A 20,857-nucleotide genomic window follows, 5' to 3' on the forward strand; every position below is an offset into this window, starting at 1 on the left:
ATTATGTCATTGATTAACAACTCCTAGTGAAATGGTATGTATCATTCTTATTACATAGAATTAAAGGACCATTTTGCATGCATGACATCCAATAATGTGAATAAGCCTTGAGAAAAGAGAAGCATATAGAAATAGATGAAAGTTTACCATAAACTTACACATCAATGGAGAAAATATTGGAAGAAATATTGGAGATCCTTCAACAATCATTAATGAATTGTTTAGTTTGACAATACAATAAATGGTGCATTATTTATTTGAATCAAGGCCACATAAATTATTATTGCAATTATAGTCATGCAATGGGTAGAAAGTCAAATGTTCATCATATAAAAGTTGAAATTTACTATGAAATTTGTTAATCTCTAACAAGTCATAGTACAAGGGACTGTTGTCATAATTTGAAAAATGCCAAGCCCAGGTGATGTGTTATTCGTGAGGAGAATGCTCACTTGAAAAAACAATGTCAGTTAAATACTTGAATAAGATTAGTTACCATAATATATACTAGACACAAGAAACTAACAAGAGTGTTAATCAAGGAAATGCAAGTAGATATTAAGGCCATAGAAGGGTTGGTTATGGAGGAAGAGGAGGCATATTTTGTAGTCTAAAGATCCAGTATGTGTACAAGGGATATCTTACTAATTCATTTATTGGAAATATGATCATATTATACCCATTCCCCCTCAAGGATAGAATCGAGTTGAAGTTTCATAACATATATGGAGTGTGTGACCATTCAGTAGAATATTTTCCTATTGTATTGTCAATTCTGATGAATAAAAGAGCCATGAATTCACTGCATGTTATAAATCTATTTTCCACTCCACTATAATGAGAGAGATCTTAGTTCAACTTAACTTAGTTGTTGGTTAGAATTCATCCCCTTTCACCCTTGATTTTACTTATAAAAGTCTTATAAGAAAGTTATTACATGTTATAGGGCTCAAGTTACATAATTGAGTAATTTTTCATACTATATTTTATCACAATTTCATAATTATGAAATAATAATTATTTCATAATTGAGAAAGAAAACTCATATTTGATAACAAGTATCTTATTGAGTTTCAAAAAGCTCATAATTGAGCATGAAACGTATGCATGACTTTCAATTGCATGGTTGACATGCCATTAAGTCTATCGATGAGTTGTATCCACTAGATTAAAATGCTATCAAACCGAAATTATCATGGCCATAGGTGTTGAGATAAAACCTCCCAAGTTAAAAAAAACACCATATGTGGAGACCCTATCAAGTGTAGAAAGAGAGAGAGTAAAGAAGATAGCTTAGTTATTTTTGTGGATTTGTACCAAAAATTGCTTTGCATGTGATGTGAGTTGGACAAGGATCTCTCTCACTAGCTTGATCATTCCCTTGACTCACTTTAATATTGGGGTCACCTTACATGCAAAAGAAATTTTGGTAGAAATCCACTAGCATAACTAAGTTGTCTTATCTATTCATTCTTTCTCCTCTTAATAGGGTCTCTATATATAGGTTTTTTCAAGCATAGGAGGATGTATCTAGAAATCTAGGGCCATCAGAAATTAGGCTTTATGGCATGTGAATTGGGTGGATAAAACTCATGGATAGACTTTATGGCATGTGAACCAAGAAATTTCATGTCATGCATAAATTACATGCTCAATTATGAGTTTTTCCCAGCTCACTAAGAACCTTATTCTCAATAATGAGTTTTTTTCTCAATTAAGAAATAATTATTAATTCATAATTATGAAATTGTGACGAAATTATTACGAAAAATTACTCAATTATATAATTTTAGTCCTATGACGTCTAATACATTCCTTGTAATACCCATATAAGTAAGAACATGATTGAAAGGGGACACATTATAACAACGAACTAAGGTTAGTTGAACTAGGGTCTCTCTCATTATATTGGAGTGAAAAATAGGGTTATAATAGATGCCCCCTAATCCATGAAGTCACAAGAGAAATTGATGGCTAAAATGCTACAAGAATAAGGAGTTGACACTAAGGAATCATATCATAGCCACATTGATAACTAAGTTTCAATCATAAGATGGTCATCCCTAAGCTGGGTACACCCATGCTTGGCATAAAAAAGGTTTGAACATGGTCACCAACTATACACCATATAACCACAACATGAAATGATAGTACATGGCCATGAGACATACATGTTGGATCCATGCAACAAAATAAAATATCATAGTCACTAGAAAATATAATGAGGATCTATGTTATAGTATAAATCAATAGGACTATAGAAACATAGAAGAGAGGTTCCCCAGAGTTTATCTAAACTTAAACAGGAATGCAACAACTTATATCTATAATCATAAAGATAGAGATGCAATAGAAAAACACTTCATTTTATTCATAGAAAAATATTGAACTATGCTTACAAACATAATGGAAATAAGATAACTCAGGCTATGGTATCTTATCTCTAAGAAGAGATGTGGTGGATACATGACAATGAATAGCGTTACAATTATACTCAAGGGCCTATTTATTATTGGGAAACATAACGAAACCCTAAAAAACCAAAACCATAACTACAAGAGATGTAACACCAAGAGTTTATGGGCCCCGTTAGGGTTAGTTGGCAAGCCAACTTCTTGGGGTCATAATGTGGTCATGTTATCTACGTTTGGCGCGTATGATACCTTGTTGGAAAGGTCTCTCTAAGTACTATATGTTTCATTGTAGGCCCCTACCCATGGCCACATGCCTACTGTAGAACCCAAGAAAATTCCATTTAGGGGGTCAAAACTGCTCTGAAAGTTCAAGACTCGAAAAACTGCTAGAAAGGGAAATGATGAAATGAATAAGGAATCAAATGAAAATGATTGTGTGTTCTAGGTGGAATAAGCAGGTGTCCACCAATATGCACTTGGATCATTCCTCTCCCCTTAGGAAGCAATGGTACCCATTGCATGCAGAGCCTCCATGAGGTGAGGAAATTTTTGTTGAATCTGGTCCCTGGTGAGCCACTTACGGTTGTGAAGGAGTTGGCCTGCTTTGACAACTTGATATAGTTGTATCCTTTTTTGGTGAGTGTTATTGATATGTGTTTCCATGATGTGATCAGTTTCGACTTGTTCCATGTAGTCCAGGTTGAGGTATGTTCTCGTTAGCTATTCTGTAATGTCAGATATGTCCAACAATGGTGGAAAGTATGATTGAAGGTGATCTATATTGAACACTGGGTGTAGACCAATGCACTGTGTGATGTAATGCTCAAATTCATTGTCACTAAAGGCCTTAGTGATGGTGTATGGCCCATATCAGAGTGGGCCAATCTTGTGGTGGGGTCCAGCAAGGCACTCCTTCTGCAAATGTAGCCAAACATTTTCACCCACTTAGAACTTGTGCAGCACTTGATGTTGATCATGGTGTTACCTATTGGCATGTGTTCAATATGCTCATTGAAGTTGTTAGCCGTTTCAACTTCAGATTGAACATCAATCGAATCTACCTGAGTAGCTGCAAATGGTATGGCCACATTAATGGGGCATAATGGTTGAAATCCCAACACTACCTAATAGGGGATATGGCGTATTGAGTTGTGGAGATCTTTGTTGTAGCTGTGTTGGAAAGAGGGGATACTTTCATCCCACATGCGTGGATGCTTCGAGTTGTACATGCATAAAATGTGTATGATCATCCTGTTGACAATGTTTGTTTGGCCATCAATTTTGAGATGGAAAGTCATGGACTCAGTAAGTTTTTTATCCATCATCGACTAGAGACATGACCAAAATGCACTCAGGAATCTAGCATCCTGATATGAGAGAATGGACTTTGGGATCCCAAAGTGTACCCGTACTCGCTCAAAGAAGAGCTTAGCAGTGGCCTCTGTTGTGATACTCTTCTTGCAGGCCACCATTATGGCCATCTTATAGAATTTATCAATGACCACGAAAATGCAATTATTGTCATGCTTAATAGAAGGAAGGCCCAACATGTAATCCATGGAGATAGGTTCCCAAGGTCAGGTAGGAGTAGGTAAAGGAGTATACAAGTCTTTCTTCTTGATGGTTGGTTTGGAAATGGTGGAGTTGGTGAAGGATCTAATGTACTTCCCAACATCCTCACGAAGTTTTGGCCAATAAAAATACTTCTGTAATACCACCACTATTTTCTCTACTCTGAAATGTCTAGTGACCCGACTGTAGTGTGCCTCCCAAACCATCTTCACATGCCCAGTTGAAGGAACGCAAATGTGTCCCAAGTGGCATAACAATGCATCCTGAAGGTCAAAATTTGGAACTTCCTTCCCTTCCAGGAGTGTCTCATATATGTTGCTAAATTGTGGATCACTCTTGTAAATATGTGGCCACCCTGATCTCTAGTGTACACAGGAGTCAAGCATAGTGATCATTTCCATGACCGGTGGTCAGATGAGCCAATAAACAACATTATTGGTGCTACCCTTCTTATAATTAATGTTCAAATGGAATTTTTGCAAATAGGTGGATAATTTTTTATGGCGATCATTTTGCAACTTCCCTTTTCTCTTAATGAACTCTAGAGGTTGATGGTTTGTGTGGATGATTATTTCCTTCCCCAGAATGTAATGCTTCCATTGGCGAAAGGCCTCCATAATGGAATACATTTCTTTGTCATAAGTGGGATACTTTTGGACTATGTATGAAAGTGTGTCACTGTGGTAAGCCACTAGATGCCCATGTTGAGTAAGAATAGCACCAATATCATAGTGAGAGGCATCTATCCCAATATCAAATGGTTGTCGTAGGTCTGGTAATGTGAGAACTGTTGTAGAATAGAGGTGATTCTTCAACTCAGAGAATGATTATTGTTGAGTCTCCGACAAAATAAATTTTCTTTCTCTCCGCCCTTCGTGACTTGACTTAAAGGCCAAGTGATATGACAGAACCCCAACACGAACTTATGATAGAAATTGGCAAGACCCAAAAAGTTGCTGAGCTCTGTTACAGTGGTTGGGGTTGGCTAATCCCGAATGACTTGTATCTTGGATGGATCCACATGTATACCATGCTCATCAATGATGTACCCTAGATATTGAACCAGGGTCAGCCAAAAGGTGCATTTCTCCATGTAAGCACACAACTTGTATTGGCATAGGGTTTGAAGGATATGTCGAATGTGCTAGAGGTGATCTTCCCAACTCTAGTTGAAGGTCAAGATTTCATATATAAACCACCATGAATGCATTGGTTAAGCATCGCAAGATGTCATCCATCAGTCTCATGAAGGTTGGAGGGGCATTCTTCAATGCAAATGGAATGAACAACCATTCGAAAAGGCCCTCCTTGTATTTGAAGGTAGTCTTATGCACATCAAAGGGTTCAATAGGAACCTGGTGATAACCTGACTTCAAGTCAATCTTGCTAAAATATTTGGCCCCCTTGAGCTAGTCCAGAATGTGATCAATCTTGAGGATTAGGTACCTATTCCAGATAGTGATCTTGTTCAACACTCGATAGTCAATATAGAGGGTCCCATCCTTCTTCTTTACCAATACAATTCAGCTCCCACAAGGTGATGAGCTTGGATTGATGTGCCCTTTTTGCAATAGTTCCTAAATATACCTCTTGATCTCATCATTCTTTAGAACATAGAATCGATATATCAGTCCATTGCGCAGTTCTTGTAGGGAAAAGTATCCAATACGGAATGACCCTATCCCACTCTAAGGGTGGTAGTACCTCAGCAACAATCGAAGCAAAGCTATCTAAGATTTCTTCTTTATGAAAGTAAAATAGGGGAGAAAGAGATCCACTAACCGATGTCTTTCGCTAATGGTTGATCCAATCTTCTCTCCTTGCTGCTTGCTCCCAGCTCCTTGCTCTTTCACTGGCCCAGCTATACCAAGATCCTGTAAAATGGCAAGAGAGGGAAACTACAAGAAGCATACATTCATAACTGATTCAAGGATTAGAATAAATCAAATACACAAGTATGACAATACATCATTGAGACACATGCATATAGAAGAACCTCAAATGCTTTATTAATGGAAGAAGTAAAGTTCAGGAAGTGATACAACCATAAGAGGCCCAATCCAGCATCACCTTCCCAGCAGAAAGAAATCTCCTCTTCACCTCCTTCAAAGCAAATCACCCAATAGCTCTAAACTCAAACCAACAGCACTTCCTTACCTTCACAAAATTCCAGCCTCTTTAGACCTCATGAGAGAGCTCTATATATAGGAGTTTTGGAGAAAGGATGAGTCAGCTTGAGAGCTGACTAGTGTCCTCTCTCACTTCAGTTATTCTTCAGTTCTTGAGTCCACTTGGAGGTTCTTGCTTCCACTTGGAGATCTAGACCCTCTTACTCATCACCAGGCGAATTCCTTGATCCAAGTGTCATTTTGGAAGCTTCCTGGGCGCTGACACCTTGAGGAATGATTGTGCCACTTGTCCAAGTACGCTCAGCGCAGGTGGCCTTCTTTGTAGTTGACATTCAGTGCAGGTACAGAGTGGAGCACTTGACATTCAGCGCAGATGCTCAGTTGAGCAGTTGACATGATCCAGAATTTGCTTGTTTTTGAGTGTTTTCAGGTGGAGAACTGATATTTAGTGCTGTGGTTTGCTGACCTTGTTCCTCTAGGGGTAGGAACAACATGTTTAGGGACTTTGGATCCCTTAGATTATGGACATTTCATGCTTCATGCTGTAAGGCACAAAAATGTCTATAACAGTTGCCCCCTAAAGTATGAGGTCGTTTATCGGGTGAAATGCTTTATCCGGAGGATCCGAAGTTCATTCAATCGCTGAGAGGTGACCTGTAATAAAATACAATACAATACATTATTTTTCATTCTGCTTTCATGATCTAGCTGAGGCAGGCATTCCCATGCTCAGCTTTATAAATTCATTTTGGTACATAGAACAGACGATCGTCTGATGGTAGACTGATAATTCTCTGCTGAAATTATCATCCTTTGAGTAGGATGATCATCTGCTGCAATGATGTACATGTCAAATGTTTTTATATTTCCTGAATATATATCGCAGCCCAGATGGATGAAACTAGATCCGGGGTCTTCAACCTCGTTCGATCTTCACTCTAAGTACAAGTCGATCCATGTGAGAATTGCGCTGAAGTCGAACATGGAAAGACATCGCTTGATTACCGGTCAATGATGTAAACCGTTAACAAGCGCGAGAGGAATCACCGATAATGATAATGACCCTCAAGGTACTGCAGTACAATTCACGTGGTGTGAATAAAGGCCTTGGCGTCGAACACCACGTAAAATCTTTCGGTCGAAGGTGATTGATGTATACCTGTCGCCGGAAGTGAGAAACTTGCCATTGAGGCATGCAAGCTTCAAAGTACTGAGGGGGTTTTGTTCCTAGATCAACTCCTTGGATAATGAGCTGAAGTCGACAAGAAGCGATCCGTCAAAGGAGGGCCTTAATGAATCCCACATCAGTGACACGGAACGGAGCTAATGATTTTAGTGGAGGTGAAAACAATATGTGACATATGATTCAGGGTGGCGGTCATGAATGGATGAAGGATAATGTATGGCAGTGGATGGGACACGGTTGACTCTTTCTGAACGACATCTCTTGAACATATAACGACACTGATGCGATGGATCGGTAGCATTACCCCAAATGGATGGTTTGGCGAGACCATGGTGATGAGACCGGTGAATGAAACAACCCAACCCGATGTGGTACGGAGGAAAAGTGTCATGTTCAAGAGCGACTTGCTACCATTAAAGCTTTGAGGTTCTCCCAATTTTTCCCCAGTCATTTCTGACCAGTACCTCTTTATTTTTGTCAAGCTTGAGGAGGATAACATATGCTTGTTCTATAACCTGCCCTTCGGGCAAGCCCATCGCTATGTTTTAACGAGCCTAGCGATAGGGAAACTCGTTCTCATCTAAAGACAAGTTTGTCGCTATTTAATCATTTTAACGAGTCTAACGACAAGGAAAACTCGGTCCTTTTCATTTTTAGAGAGTCTGAAAAGGTACAGAAAGTTAACTCCAAACTTCCTTTTTCGTCATCTAATCCCTTAAGTCCGAAAAAGTATAAAACAATACAGAAGGGATGAGTTTTCGGTACTTTTAATGAGCCGAACAAAACAAGCGCTCGATCTTTTTGTGCAATAATCCCTCGGGTCCAAAAAGATTAAAATCTAGAGGAGGGATAGCTCTTCTGGTCACTTTAACGAGCTGGAAGGCCAAAACTCGGCAAACTTTTCATATTTTACGAGTCAGATGAAAAGAGCTTAAAGAAGACTCGTCTTTTGAGGAACGAGTGATGAACAGGGATAGCAGTAGATTCCAGGTACAGGTTGGAATTTTCCAATCACGGCAGTGTCACAAGGATGGCTAGGTGAAATCACTCTTCGCAGCTGTTCCTCAAAATGGGTAAACAATCATATGGAGGTGAACGATCGGCCAAATGATGGTGGAGGTGACAGGTGCAAACACAACCAAGGCTTTTTATGGCTGATAAATTTACGATCACAGAGGTTATTTACCGGTTCATTTTTTCTGAATGAGCTTGAACTCTAAGGGAAAGCTTGCTCACAATCTTATGTTTATTTTTTAACGAGCATGAACTATGTGCTAAAACTGCTCGGATCTTGCGTTTATTTTTTAACGAGCATGAACTTTATGCTAAAACTGCTCGAATCTTGCGTTTATTTTTTAACGAGCATGAACTTTATGCTAAAACTACTCGATATACTAGTCATAAGATAAGAATGTCTCCTGAAAGATTCCATTTTTTATAGAGCTTGCGCCTTACCAAAGCTATGCTCCCTCTCATCCTTTCTTTATGCAAGTTCGGAAACGGCTAATCCTACAAGTTTAAAGGGTTAGACCTACAGGTTTAAAGGGAGGACCTAAAAATTTAAAAAATAAATAGTCACCCCTTGCTTGCACTCCAAAAGGTTGCATGCCCCCAGGTATAAGACAGAGTTTCAAGGTTACCCCTACTTCTTTCTGCCAAAAGTTTCGCTTCACCGAGAGAGGCATACCTCTTTCTGGTTACCCAAAGATTGTCTCGTTAACTTCTTCAAACAAAAACATTTCCTGGGCACTGTCTACCGAAATAGACAAGGGTGAATGACTTTTTGTCAAACACGTAACTTTGACAAAAGAATCCTATTCCAGAACAACCCCTCTTCCTCTATGGACGGGGTATGGACTAGTCATATTCTCTCGCGGAAATTCTATCTTATACCCAAGGTTTTCTCTGCCCAAAGAAGACCAGGATGCATGCCCCCTGGGTTCCAGTCCTATCTTTCCGAATCACTCGCACTCATCGGGAAGAAGGACTGGGGGTGGAGACATTTCTTGATTGAATAGACCATTCAGGGTTGGTATATGACTATTTGCGATGCGTGATCCCGGAAATGAAAGTTGGTCTACGAGCTTGACCACCCTTCCTTCGTGTGGAAAACACATTACTCTAAAGAGTGAGGAGACTATTGCTCCCATGCAATATATATAGTCTCGTCCAAGGAGTAGGTTATAATCCAAGGGTCCTTGAACGACCATCACGTTCATTTGAACGGTCTTCCCTTTCAATGTAACAGGCACATTGGGGAGGATCCCTAATGGTCGACTGGTTCCTTTATCGAAACCCGAGAGATTTCTTATCTCAGGCAAAAGCGCCGGGGAACCCAGTGCTTTCCAAGCAACAGAGGAAAGGATACTCACAGATGCCCCTTCATCAATGATAGTGCCGGCCATTACCATTCTGTATATTTGGACTATGATTCTGAATGGTATGTTGGCTGGCAACCGGGGTCTGCCTAGTTGATTCCAATCAAAGGATACAATGAGGTTGCTTGGTGGTGGGACCGAATATACGGCCGGATATGACCCTGACGATGTTCCTTCCTGCGATAAAGGAATGGGCGCATTGCCCTGATGCTCATCAGAGTCTGTGTTGATGAAAAGAATCTGGATGGTGTCATCCTTATTCTCTTCAGTGAGGGTGTCATTTGAAGATGAGTCTTCAGTGACGGTGTCATTTGAAGATGAAACTTCTGAAGGGAGAACCGGGTAAACTGCCGTTTCGACCTTTGGACTTTCGTCCGGTCTGGATTCAGTAGGTTCATTTTTAGTGACTGACGCTTCAACCGACCACTTGAGCGGGCCAGCTGTGTTCTCAACCAACGAAGGACTTGGCACGAGTTTTTTGTATCCAGGAGGAAGTCTCAACGGTGAAACCGGACGATCTTCCAAAACTCTCTTTGCTTCGTCTAAGAAGGGACAACGATGGATGGCATGATCGCCTTCACACAGTCTGCAGGGGGATCTTACTCCCCCTCTTTGTCTTGAACCTTCACTTTCGCTGGTTGACGGTAAGCATTCAACATGGCTATTAGAGGTTGATGCTCCTGAATTGTGCAAACGAGGGGACCAGTCCCTTAGTATCCAGGGAATACAGGGACAATCTCTATGGAAGTGGTCTCCTCTATATATGACACATGGCGATTTAGACCCGGTCTGTGCTGTGTGTGGATTTTTGTCAGATGTATTTTGCTTGCCCCCAGCCGCCTTAGGCTCTTTCTTCTTCTTCTCCCTCTTCTTCTTCTCCTTCTTCTCCATGGGAGCTTGGCTTTTGCCGGCTCTACCTTGCGAAGATGAAGGATTGGAGGAAGAGTTATAGGAAGTAGAAGGCTGGTGGGCAGCTCTAGACTGATCTAACTGTTGACTCGACTGTTCAGGAACCGTGGTGTTCTAAACTACATTGGTTGAGAATAGCCAAACTGGCAGGCCAATTGTCAGTCCTGGAAGCGACAATGTGGCCATGTGGGGCGCACCAACTTCTCCCCAAGAGGAGAAAGGACTAGGATTTCCATCATGGGGAATTCCTTGGTTGGGGCGTTCCGTGTTCTCAACCTAAAGATCAACGCAGGAATAGGAGGTGATTATGTTCCGTTTAAAATAAATTTTATAACGACGCTTTAGACACAACTTGCTTTTTCACTTTTTAAGAGTCGAGAAAAAGCTAAAGATGACTCTAGTCTCCTTCGATGTTTTAACGAGCCCGAAGTGACAAATGCTCGGATGGACTTTTTCAGTTATAGAGTTTGAAAAAGGCCAAAAGAAACTGCTCTGGAGATCTAGGCAGAGGGTGTGCCAAACCTTTCGCAAAACCACAGAATACGTTTTACGGTACGGGTGGTCGATCTTCGTGAATGCTGTGTTCACTGCATTGCGATCAGTAGGGCGGCCGACACGGCTTCCTATGGATAAAGGCTTTGTTCCTATAGGGGTCTCCCAATATATATGCGACAGTACGTGGGAGCACAAGTCCATATTGATACTTATCGCTTCACCGTGGAGGAATCACCCAACCACCCAACGCTAAGATATCACGTTTAACGATGCCGGAACACGTCTCTAGCTTAGACCTCTATGTGTTTGCGTTATGTTTCAAAGCGTTGTTATGTAAATTCAATTCATTTTAAGTTGATCTTGTTTAGCAGTTTGCCTTTATGGATCACCACGAGATGTATAATACAACTTCCTAAATGCAGTCTAAGATGATAAGCAAGCTTTTCAATCTTTCAACTTTGAAAATCTTAACTACTGAGGGAAAAGAAAGACATCATCTTTTCACACAGATCATAGAGCACACACTAATGCACTTTTCCCTAAATCAACATACAAATTGTCAAAATGCACATGCACAATGCAGGTATTTCTTTTTCTCTTTCTTAATGTTGATGTATTACAAAAAGAAAGCTGTTGTATAATTTTGAATTCAATTTCAAGTGAAAGCAAACAAGCTTTGTCCAAAATCTAAAGACAACTTAAGATTTACTTGTTTCAACACTAGAAATACATAAATTCAAACCATATGACGAAAGCAAAAGCTCAATCAGCTATGAACAGCAAACAAACTAACTCTTAAGATCAATACGACACTTATCACAGGTCTAGATCTAAGAGGCCATAGCAAGACTAGTTCACTTTTCGTTATGGGAAACTGCAAATGATATAAGAAATACAAAGAACAAATACAGTTTCTTTATACAACCGAGGCGGAATAGTGGCAAGGAAAGGTGGTTTCAGATAGGTACATTGACTGATAACAGGCTGCAAAAACAAGGATGAAAACAGGGCAATAAACAGCAGGGAACCCCAGTTGCACAAGGCAAAACTGGTTCAGCGCAGGTAGTACACTGTCAGTTTGACATTCAGCGCAGGTATCCCCTTCAGGACCTGCGATGAAATGCAGACTGCCTTCACAGTGCCTGCAATGAAGAGAGAAACTCTTGTTTTTCTCAGTTTCCGGGTTACAGATTGCTAAAAAATTCACAGTTTTTGGCCAAATCAAAAGCTATCAATCAAGGACACACTAAAGGGTAATTAGGAGGATGAAAAGCTATCACTAAGAGCTGTTCAGAGTCCTTGTGGATCAGCTCTTCAAATCATAAACATGCCCAGAAACTGAGCTAGAGTAGCTGCCCTCTACTTTGCATTTGAAAGATCCAAATGCAGTTCGATTCGGTACTCCCTGTGTTTATGAAATGAATAGCAAAACACAAACAACCAACAAGATACGAGCCCCAGTGGAGTCGCCAGTTTGTTGTAGGGAAAAGTATCCAATACGGAATGACCCTATCCCACTCTAAGGGTGATAGTACCTCAGCAACAATCGAAGCAAAGCTATCTAAGATTTCTTCTTTATGAAAGTAAAATAGGGGAGAAAGAGATCCACTAACCGATGTCTTTCACTAATGGTTGATCCAATCTTCTCTCCTTGCTGCTTGCTCCCAGCTCCTTGCTCTTTCACTGGCCCAGCTATACCAAGATCCTGTAAAATGGCAAGAGAGGGAAACTACAAGAAGCATACATTCATAACTGATTCAAGGATTAGAATAAATCAAATACACAAGTATGACAATACATCATTGAGACACATGCATATAGAAGAACCTCAAATGCTTTATTAATGGAAGAAGTAAAGTTCAGGAAGTGATACAACCATAAGAGGCCCAATCCAGCATCACCTTCCCAGCAGAAAGAAATCTCCTCTTCACCTCCTTCAAAGCAAATCACCCAATAGCTCTAAACTCAAACCAACAGCACTTCCTTACCTTCACAAAATTCCAGCCTCTTTAGACCTCATGAGAGAGCTCTATATATAGGAGTTTTGGAGAAAGGATGAGTCAGCTTGAGAGCTGACTAGTGTCCTCTCTCACTTCAGTTATTCTTCAGTTCTTGAGTCCACTTGGAGGTTCTTGCTTCCACTTGGAGATCTAGACCCTCTTACTCATCACCAGGCGAATTCCTTGATCCAAGTGTCATTTTGGAAGCTTCCTGGGCGCTGACACCTTGAGGAATGACTGTGCCACTTGTCCAAGTACGCTCAGTGCAGGTGGCCTTCTTTGCAGTTGACATTCAGCGCAGGTACAGAGTGGAGCACTTGACATTCAGCGCAGATGCTCAGTGGAGCAGTTGACATGATCCAGAATTTGCTTGTTTTTGAGTGTTTTCAGGTGGAGAACTGATATTTAGTGCTGTGGTTTGCTGACCTTGTTCCTCTAGGGGTAGGAACAACATGTTTAGGGACTTTCGATCCCTTAGATTATGGACATTTCATGCTTCATGCTGTAAGGCACAAAAATGTCTATAACAGCAGTGGCGTGCCCGGGGTCAGATTGATGGAGTGCTTGACTTGACAGCGTAGAGGGACCCCTGTGGGTGAGGTGAAAATATCCCTGTTCTCCTCCATGAACTTTTCCATCTTCTATTGTTGTGTATAGGAGCCTTTCCTAGAAGCCGTGACCACAGCCTTCTTCTTGCCCTAGGGGCGAATCAAAAGGAAAACAAATTTCATGGTCTGAGAAATGATTTTACTACATTTCTTTGTAATGATCAAAGAGATGGTGGTAGGTGGGGCTACCTTTGGTATCCTATGCAACTTATTAGCCAAACTAATAATCACAAAGTGAGGTCTAGACTCATATACAACATGTCACTTCCATAGGTACGGTTTTCCTAATAATACATCATAAAATTCAAGAGGAGCAATGTCACATAGTACCTCATCTGTGAAGGGCTTGATGCTGTAGAGAAGGTGGTACTGCTGGCTGACACGAAGATCTTGTCCTTGGTGAAGCCACCTGATGGTTTACAGCTATGGATCTGTTATAGTATTTAGCCCCAGTTGCTTCACAACCTCTACTGAAATGAGGTTTGTTTGGCTCCTGCTGTCAATAATGAACTGTAGTGGAGAACCCTTCACCCATAGTTATGAGTGGAAGAGATGTTCCCCCTCCTCTGGATCTTCAGGCTAAATATTTTGGATCTTGGTCCTTTCTTCTATGGTTTGGGGGCACCCTTCCCTCACTTTGGATTCAATGATTTAAATTCTTGCTTCTTTTGTTTAAACCTCTGCTCAATCTTGACAATGTACTGATACGTCATGCCTAGTGAGGAAATGTCTTGGAGCTCCATCTTGTCCTAGATGTACTTGTGTAGACAGTCGTGGTACTTGAGCACCAAATGCCAATCATTATCCTTGATACCAAGGTTCATGCAAAGGGTATGGAAAGTATTTGTGAAATCTAGCACATCTTGGTCCCTTCCCTGCCATAGGATGGTCCACTTTATGTATTTGTCTTTGTAGCTCTCGACACAGTAATATTGTTCCTTGATGGCGTCTCGAAAAGAATTCGAAGTGGGTGCAGCTGAAAGCAATGAGGGTTCACTCTCGTCCTTTTGGTCACAGTAGGTTTCCCACCAATCCTTGACGTGTGGGATGGCTTTAAGAAGTACGAAAGTAATATTTTCCCGATTGGAAAAGTCATGAACTAAAAAATATCCATCCAATAGATTTTACCATTTATCTACAACATTTGTATCTATCAGGACTTTGAATACTGTAATATCGAAGTTAACATGTAGCTTAAAAGGAGTGGCACCTCAAGAGTGGTTGTTGGATGAAGATGCATCGCCTATGGGTAGTCGTCGAAGGATCCAGGCAAAGTTATCCATCATCACGTCCCTCTGTCACTCAAGGGATTCCTCAAGCAACATTTTTGATCTCCTACCCCCTCATCTTTCTTTTCTTTCGCCATGGGAGGTCATCGGGTTTTGTGAGCTTGATCTTGTAATGGTTCAACTAGATGAAGCCCTAACTCCATATACCCTAACCTTGTTGGGGACATGGAAAGAAAAACATAGAAAGAGAAGACTGATCTGATACCACTGATCTAAACTTAAACATGAATGCAACAACTTACAGATATAATCATAAACACATATATGCATTAGGAAAACACTTCATTTCATTAATAGAAAAATATTGAACTATGCTTACAGACCAAATGGAAATAAGATAGCTCATGAAATGTTAGTTTATCTGTGAGAAGATATGTGATAGATACATCCCTCTGAACTGTGTTACAATGAGGATCAAGGGCCTATTTATTATTGGAAAACATGAGAAAACCCTAAACGACCAAAGCCCTAACCCTAGGAGATGCAACGCTAAGAGTTTGTGGGCCTCGTTGGGGTTCGTTGGGTAGGCAACTTCCCGAGGTCATAACTTGGTCATATTATCTCGATTTGGCATGTATGATACCTTGCTGGAAAGGTCTAGCCAAGCACTACAGGTTTCATCACATTCCCCTAGCTACAATCACGAGCCTATCACAGACCCCAAAAAAAATCTGTTTAGGGGGTTAAAACTGCTCTGGAAGTCCACGACGTGAAAAATTGCTAAAAATAGTAAATGCTGAAATGAACAAGGAAATAGATGAAACTGGTTGGGGGGTCTAGGTGGAATAGATTGGTGGACACCAATATCCACCTAGATCAAGAGTAGCCCTCAAAGTACATAAAATCATAAATAACTCTAGGGCTACTTGGGAAGAGTACTATAAAAGAGTGATATATCCCTATCACAAGGTATTCTACTATGGTATGACTCTACAACATGTGAATATGTTTGTTGATGTGGAGCATCACAAAATCTATTTGATTACCGACCAATGAGGTATGTCATTAACAAACGGAGGTGGACCCACATATGATAAACATGGACCCCAAGGTACCTAGCACAACCCAAATAGTGTGAATAAATGTTCCAATGTTGAAAACTTGTAGATTTAGTTGATTAGGAGCAAATGGGGTAAACTCACTATCAACTATGAGGAATCTTACCACTAGGATCTACAAGCTCTAATTTACTACTAGTTCCTATATCAAACTCTTGGATAATGAGTTAAATTAGACAAGAGAAGATTCATCAAAGGATGGGCTTAATGTATCCCCCATTAATGGAAACAAAAGATATTGAGAGATGATGTGAATGGATGAAGTCATGAGGTACAAATCACATAGGGATGGGAAATTTTAGATGGCCAACTGAGGTTTATACTTCCCTTGAACATTTAATGGCACTAAAAAACAATGACTTGGCAGCATTGACTAATGATCACCACATGATATCATACAATAATGTATAAGGCATTCAACTAAACTCCATAATTTGTTGAAGAGTAACCAGCCAAAGCAAGAGAATGACTCCTATGTATGGTATAGATCTTAAGAAAGCTAAAACCCAACTATAAAGTAATGATGCAAATAAGTGCCATGTTCAATGGTGACATAACTAATGCTATTATTTTGATGAATATAATAAGAAAAGGGATTTCCCCCATTTTTTCTCTTTTCACTCGTTGTTATCTCCTTCATAGTTTGGTGAGCGCAAAAGAGAATATAAGTGATCTCAATAGTTTCTTTGTCATATAGTTTTAATGAGCCCGAAAAGAGATAAAATGGCACTTAATAAGGTGTCTTATTCATGGTTTAATAAACCTGAAGAAGAGGTACTAATGTGCTCTATAGAGGGTGTCATTTTCTAGAGGTTTTAATAATCCTAAAAAAAGATATAAAAGGATGCTCAGTATCCTTTACTGATTAATTATCATGTGAAGGTGTAGTCGTTGTGACAAACACCCTCGAAATTTTTTCCTACACTTGAATTTTAGAGCCTCCTTGTGATCATATGATCTATCATTTCCAGCTTTTTGTTGTTGCTTCATGGTCTGTTAATGTTTCACAAGTGCCTGAGTCTTCCTCTAAGATTATAAAGTGTTGAAGTCACTTTCTTACACATGCTCAACCTTTGATACATTCATAAGAACACATCTTCCTAACAAGCTCAGTAGTCAATGAGTATTTGTGAATATAGTCATTGTGTAGTTCTTTAGAGTAAGGCTTGCGCAGTCACAAGGAATAATGCTTGTGCAATGTTTAGTTACAATGCTTGCATGATTAATATTGGCAGTAAATGTGTAGTCCATAAGGATAGTGCATGACACAATCCATGTTGACAACCAGTGTGTAACATCATTTAATAGTCTCTCTCACTTTAGTTGCAATTGTATCATCGTTAAGGTGAATTTCCTCAATTGTTGCTTTTGCACACCTTTGCTTTCACAAGTGTTGTTTTCACTTTAAAAAGTGTCACATTTTCCTTTTCTTCACTCTGGCATGTGTCACTTTTAATTTCTTTAGCTTTTTCAAGTGTCGTTTTCACTTTTTCTCATGGTCGTAAGTGTCCCTTTTGATTGTTTCCACTCTTGCATGTGTCGTGCTTTGGTGAACGACTTGAGGTATCTCTAGCACACTCTATTACACAATATTTTTGACACCTCTTGCACTTGCCTGTGGCATACCTTGAAGTTCCCGAAACATGACCATTATGGAGTGTACTCATTCATATATGCAACTCAAATCCTTCCTAAGATATTGATTGGAAGGTGCCTTGAGCTTTCCCCGAAAGAAATAATTCTAAAACCCTAATTTTAGAATCATCACGCTTATGCGACTAAAAACAACGATGATCACCTATTGCACTAAAATTAACCTACGATGGCATCGGTTTGTTCACTTGTACACCCGTGATGATCCAAAAAAGGAAATTTTCCCAAAGAGGACGAGAAGCTTCCAGAGTGGCAAGATGGAGGTTGTTTGGTATAGATTGGGTTGAATTATCCGAGGTTGGCCTCTTGGTATTATCCCTATGAGCTACCTCCTTGAGATAAGGGCCTAATCCTATCTTTGGAGAGGTCCTAACTCCATTTCCCAGCCTATATATTCATCCTCTCCCATTCCCAAATGGTTTCTTTATGCCCATTTTCACCCTTATGCTAAGATTGTGCGTATATGCTACTCATTTGGCTTGGAGGAGTGCTTGGAGAGCTTATCTTGGACTTGGATATTCATTCAAGGAGATCCTATAAACATCAAGGCTTGGTCGTATGCTTCCCTTTATTTTCTATTAATATACAACTGCTGGTTAATTTTCCTTAAATGTGTATTCTCATGTATCATTTAGCTTAACATTTGTTGATTAGTTAAGTAGGTTTCTTTTGAATATGCTATATTTGTATTTTCATGCCTTGTTGTGTCTTAAACGCTTGTGCATGTGCATAAACATTGAGAGCAGTAGGAATGAGCCAATGATGCAAGTGATTTAAGGTCTTCAACGAAGTATATCGAGATAATATCAGAACAAGATAGGCCATTTGGCTAGAGGGATCATCTCTGTCTGCAGATAGGATTTACCTAGACAACAAAATGGCAACTCCACTGGGGAGCCTGTGATCCTTTCCATCCAATCCTTCACCTTTTTTTTGTGATGAGTTTGACCAACCGTCCATTCCCATACTTAGTTTGCTTGTCTTAAAGCATTTTTACTTTCTCGTAATTACTTGAAGGTTCCTAATTTTTGCTGCTCTTGAATATTTTTTATTTTTTCTTTATCTTTCTCAACCATCATGGTTTTGTCCCTGATAGTCATGATGACATTGCAGATATTTTTATTACAGTGGTGATGATCACTTCTTTTCTTTTAACAGGTGTGATGATATCAGAGGTTAAAGAAAATCAGGGTTTTCTTCTTTTTTTTCAGTATTTTTCCTTTTGTCAATGGCTTACGAGTGTGATTTTATTGTCCTTGTCTTGCTTGACATGTTTGTATGATTACAACTGCCTCTTGATTTTGTTTAAGTGTGTTTGGAGCTTGATTTTCCTTCTAGGGTTTCTAGGACTTCTAGGTCATCCTTCATTCACTCATTGGTCTTTTCTTTAGAGATCATTACCCTTATTCAAAGAGTATTTTTGTGTTTGGACATCTTTTGCAAATCAATTTTGGTTCTTTTAACAGGTGCGATGATATCAGAGGTTAAAGAAAATCAGGGTTTTCTTCTTTTTTTCAGTATTTTTCCTTTTGTCAGTGGCTTACGAGTGTGATTTTATTGTCCTTGTCTTGCTTGACATGTTTGTCTGATTACAACTGCCTCTTGATTTTGTTTAAGTGTGTTTGGAGCTTGATTTTCCTTCTAGGGTTTCTAGGACTTCTAGGTCATCCTTTATTCACTCATTGGTCTTTTCTTCAGAGATCATTACCCTTATTCAAAGAGTAATTTTGTGTTTGGACATCTTTTGCAAATCACTTTTGGTTCTTGGGTATTAATTTGTTTTTACTAGTGTTGAATTGATTAGATTCCTTGAAAGTCACTTTAGTTCCATTTCGCAAGCAATAGATTACAAAATTGTTTGTTTCGATTCAACTGAAAGGAAGTATTTGCTTTGAATTTTGTGTTTTGAAAAGAAAAAGTGAAATTATTTATGTTCTAAGTAGTTTGAAGCATTTGTTGCATGAAAAATCATTAATGTGAAAGATATTTTCATGATTATTGAGTTGTTTTCATTCTCTTTTTCTCTTTTGCAGTAGATTACATTGAATGCATTAAAGTGAAAAGGAAATCGTCATTGTATCTTAAGGTAGATCGCTTTAAGATTTTATTTTAGCATTGAATTTTCTTATGAAATGAAAGATTAGTTTTCATGTTTTGAATTTAGCATTCGAAAATGTTCAATGATGCATTGTTTCTTGTTTGATGCATGATTTGGGTGTTTCTCTTCCCTGAATAGGCAACCTTCATCAAATGAAAGGATTTCCATTTCATCATTTAGCAGCATTTTAGGAATAGGTGACACTGTTAAGGCCTTCAAATAGAAACATAATTTCAAGGTTAACTTTAAAATCTATCAATTAATCTAAGGAGCATTTGAAACAATAACGCTCATACTTAGTGGTCTAGGCTAGAGACATGTTTCAGCATCTATAAAACTCAACAGTTGTCATTCGCTCTTGCATTAGAAAATCCTAGCATAGACTTCTGCACCCCATACTGTCAACTATATAAAGGGAGAACCTCATACGTTGCAAACATTTATCAATATGAAGTTGAGTCTGCCTCCCTGTGAACATGATACACCAAACACAACATTCAGGGAGATTGCCTGCATGTACATCAAGTCCTTAGTAAATTTATTTTCTAAGGTGTATATGGTATTTCAAGGTTAGTTGGTACTCCTTTTTTCTAGAGTTATCTGAGTGGTCATTTCGATCTTTTTAGACTCCTTAAATTTGAAAATATCATCGAGCACTTGTCCTCTCAAGCTTGCTAAACCTTCGAAAGCAACTAGAGTCACTTTTTCGCCCTTTTCTTGACTCTTAAAACATTAAAAGACAAAGTTTTTGTTTCAAATTATAAAATTAATTGACTACGGAACAACATTCTTCCTGTGGAAATACTCCTTAATAGATCTTAAGTTGATACAAATGGAAATATTTCCGTAGTCTACTAGTCAAGGAAACATCTCTGATGGGAATCCTGTTCCTTTTCCTTATTTTGGAAATACTTGTGCTTTGTATATGGAAATGTTGTCCCTTATTGGATTGATCATTGGTCTGCCAGTTTGGTTATTTTCGACCTTGGTGGTTTCGAGTGTCCAAATAAATTTTCAACCATGTTCTCCTCTACCTGAACAATATCAACCTCGTGTTGATCCTAAAGT

The sequence above is a fragment of the Pinus tabuliformis genome, chromosome X (genome assembly GCF_031772625.1).
Source record: "Pinus tabuliformis cultivar Carrire ecotype Pingquan chromosome X, CPIR1, whole genome shotgun sequence".
Lineage (NCBI taxonomy): Eukaryota > Viridiplantae > Streptophyta > Pinopsida > Pinales > Pinaceae > Pinus > Pinus tabuliformis.